The sequence below is a fragment of the Electrona antarctica genome, assembly GCF_951216825.1.
Source record: "Electrona antarctica genome assembly, chromosome: 21".
In the NCBI taxonomy this organism is placed as follows: Eukaryota; Metazoa; Chordata; class Actinopteri; order Myctophiformes; family Myctophidae; genus Electrona; species Electrona antarctica.
In genome coordinates, this window is record NC_136802.1 from 40,248,176 (window position 1) to 40,251,506 (window position 3,331).

Below are 3,331 nucleotides of genomic sequence, written 5' to 3' on the forward strand. Positions count from 1 at the left end.
TCAAAAGGAGCTTTGTTGGCATGAGAAAAACTAGTTTCCATCCAAGTGATCCGTGTGTGTGTGTGTGTGTGTCACACTAGCCGGCTCTGGTGTGCGTGTCGCTTTACAATCAAGTCGCGAAAACACTTGGTACAGGAAATCTATGGAAAATACAGGGTCAACCTCAATCTAATTGCAAAAAAAATTAACTAGATTTTGCCCTAGCAACTTGCTCAAATGTGATGATGTGGCAAAAACTAGCCCAATGAGTGTTTTTGTGCAAAACTAATGCTTGGAATGGCTTCAGCATCATGAAAGCCCCCTAGTTTGATATGTCACGTGCTACTTAAAGCATAAGGAAATGTAGAAAATATTGCCTTATAATAGGATGTCAATGTACAGGCCATTTTCAACACTTTCCCCTCAGACAATTCCAGGCAACTTTTGTTCTGTTATTCAGGATATATTGAAGATGCAAAATCAGTTGAGTTTGGTTTTTTTGCAATTAGATTGAGGTCAAATTACATTATTACTGGACTACTTGTCGCCGCAGAAACCCATGCGGGTTAAAAACAGATATTCGTTGCAGCTCGGCGCACCTCTCGGCGCACTTGTGTGCGATATGACCGGCGTCGCAGTTACTTGCACGGCGACTCATTGGTGTGGTTTGGGCCTAAAGATGACAGCGTTGCTCTACTCGCTCTGCGCCTCGCCCGTTACAAGACGTGGCTACGAGGGGCATCCTCGGTGCAAATCACCATATGTAAATAAGTAGAAAAACAATTCCAATAACGGTGAAAACACACGATCTCCAGCAATCATCTTTTTTTAATTATGTGTGCTGACTTTACAGACTCCTCCAAATGTACAGCTTGTGACATTTACAACAAACATTTAAACTTTATAGTACTATTTCTTTTGTTATGCAGTTACTTTGTGGGTTATACATCTTTATTTGGACATGTCATTAGAAGGGTACAAATCTCCATCAATAACCATTCATACCTGACAAAAGAGATCCTGTACAGTGAGTGTGGGACGTGTACAATAGACATGTACAGTGAGTGTGGGACGTGTACAGTAAACATGTACAAGTACATGTAAACACGATGCACATGTACAGTGTGGGACATGTTACAGTAAACATGTACATGTACAGTAAAGAAGAGTGCTAGTACAGTATCCCAGTGGTTCTCAACCGGTGGGTCGAGGCCCCCCGGGGGTCCCCACGTGATATTTGGGGGGGGGGGGGGGGTCCCCAGATGACAGGCAATTTAAGGACTTTTAAGACCTTTTTAATACCTCCAAAAAAAAGGAAAGAAAGAAAATAAACGCAATGAAATGAAAACAGACCATTACTGCATCAAACGTCATCAACAAACGATTCTATAAAATGGTCAAGCAATGGCCAAATTATTGTCAAATGACTTAAGAAAGAGGCAAACGTTTTGCTAAATAGCTGATCTACAAGCTCACGGGCGTTGTGTGAGCTTGTAGATCGGCAATTTCCCCACAATATTTAGGCAAAATAACTACGTTGAATGTCTCAACTCCTACAAGTCCAAGTGCTTGTCAGCATGGGGGGGATTTTGGGTGGGCCCCCAGTTGAAATACGATTATTTTGGGGGGTACCCAGTTGAAATACGATTATTTTGGGGGGGTACCCAGTTGAAATATGATTATTTTGGGGGGGGTACCCAGTTGAAATACGATTATTTTGGGTGGGTCCCCAGTTGAAATACGATTATTTTGGGGGGTACCCAGTTGAAATACGATTATTTTGGGGGGGTACCCAGTTGAAATACGATTATTTTGGGGGGGTACCCAGTTGAAATACGATTATTTTGGGGGGTAACCCAGTTGAAATACGATTATTTTGGGGGGTCCCCCAGTTGAAATACGATTATTATTTTTTTGGCGGGCGGGCGGGGGGGGGGGGGGGGGGGGGGGGGGGGGTTGAGAACCACCGCGGTAATCCGACATGCCGTGATCCGTGATCATTTGCGCGTTGTCGGAAGGAATTCCAGAAAGAACCAACTTACGATATCACACCATTCAAAAGCCATACTGTGTAACTCAAATTATTTGTGATAGAATCTTTCACCGGTGTACTTTCCCCCCACAATAACCATTTCTACATAAATATGTTCTTTATACTTCTCTGAACAGTATTTCATGGTGGGGGGGTCTGCCCAAAAGTAGGCACCTCGATTGGCTATTTCCCCCCCCAAATGTAAAAAAAAAAAAGTAATTATATATCAGCTTGCATTCCATTCTCTTGCATATTGTACCTTAGCTGGGCTTTCTGTAGTCGCGTTTGCCGTCTCCAGCCCATTTTGGGCGGGAACCCCTTTTGGTGTTTTAAACATTAGGTTATAATTTAGCTATTGAAAAATAGCAGATCTACAAGCTCATAGCGCGCCACCGAGTGGCGCGCTACGAGCTTGTAGGTCTGCTATTTTTGAAAGGAGGATTTAGGAGATTTTTTTTAAATTTCGAGGTCAGGCCTAAATGGGTTAACCCATGAGCGTGCGTGTTCAAATCATGTACACTTCGCCTTACTTCAGCCCATTTTTCAAACATTACACTTTGTAAACATTCCGGACAAAATAGCCAGTTTTAGATCGAAGTGGCCACTCTTCTTGCATCCGTCTGCCCCACGACGCTCACGCCAGAACGACAGAAATGGCACCAGAAATGTACCGGAAAAACACATAGTTTCACACTAGGCAGATTCAAAGATACGTCGTATCTTTGTAGCCGAAGTTGAAGCTATAGCTCAACTTTCTTTTGTAGCTTTGTAGCCGCGTCTGCAGCAGCTACAAATGTCGGTTGTTATCTTTGTATATCTTCATGTCGCTGGCTACAAACGGCAGCTCGTATCTTCGTATCTGCCCGTGTGAACACAGCGTGACGCCGTCGCCGCCATATCCTCGCCAATAAGACCCTGCTGCGATCCGACATCTCTCTCGTACGCGAGTGCGGAATCGCCTTTTTTGCCTTTTGAGTAAATGGTCCCGCGCACCTCCTACTAGTAGTAGGGGATAAAGTACAGTTTTAGAGTGCGACGGAGGGGGCTGCCGTCTCGATCGAACTTGAGCCACGAGACACCCAACTGAATTCTGGGAATCGCAGTTCTAAACGGACCCGCAGACCAGTCCGAGAGGGGTCGCCAGAAAAAGACTACCGAAATGAAACGTTTACACAGCACGACTTTTACGATGAATAATCATCTTCTAGGCGACTTTGCGACGGTACAAAGACAGTGACCTGTGTTGGCTGCATTCTATTAGCCATTCTCAAAAAAAAAATTATGTGCTAGCGCTGTAGCTATTCCAACGCTGTAGCGCAC

At 44.3% G+C, this 3,331-nt stretch overlaps 1 long non-coding RNA gene across 1 annotated transcript; it reads right to left on the minus strand.

The window, feature by feature from the left end:
- Window positions 1–768: 768 nt before the first annotated feature.
- LOC306913860 lies at window positions 769–3,115 on the minus strand. The gene is made up of 2 exons (XR_013788598.1): window positions 1,033–3,115; window positions 769–999 (listed from the first exon to the last, which is right to left on the minus strand). It is a non-coding gene; the product is annotated as an uncharacterized lncRNA (long non-coding RNA).
- Between the last annotated feature and the right edge of the window lie 216 nt (window positions 3,116–3,331).